Raw genomic sequence first — 299 nt, 5'->3', positions numbered from 1 at the left:
GTAATACCGCGTAATACCCAGGTGGGGTGTACAGGGTATTACGGGAGTGAATACCCCCTCGCGCTCCGGGGCGCTCCCAGGACTCGTTTGTGGCGGAGGTCGAGTCGCACCCCTTGCCTAATAAGACGCTTTGTCATACAAATCGCCTACCTATCTGGCGTCTCGAAGGACCAGGTCACGACCTACGTGCCGGCGCCCGCTAGCACAACTGGGGACATGAACCTCCTACCACCGGACGCCGCAACATTTTGTCAAGGAAGCTCGTCGGCGTGGCTCAGCCGCACTCGTGTAATCTGCCC

The 299-nt window shown here is 59.5% G+C and overlaps 1 protein-coding gene across 3 annotated transcripts in view; it reads left to right on the top strand.

Moving 5' to 3' along the window:
- Nucleotides 1-299, top strand: part of LOC113207495 (gastrula zinc finger protein XlCGF57.1) — a 15,734-nt gene that overhangs the window by 7,966 nt on the left and 7,469 nt on the right. The window lies entirely within an intron of this gene.

The sequence above is a fragment of the Frankliniella occidentalis genome, unplaced genomic scaffold (genome assembly GCF_000697945.3).
Source record: "Frankliniella occidentalis isolate FOCC.00 unplaced genomic scaffold, Focc_3.1 Scaffold28, whole genome shotgun sequence".
Taxonomy (NCBI): Eukaryota; Metazoa; Arthropoda; class Insecta; order Thysanoptera; family Thripidae; genus Frankliniella; species Frankliniella occidentalis.
This window is presented reverse-complemented; position numbering and strand designations above follow the sequence as displayed.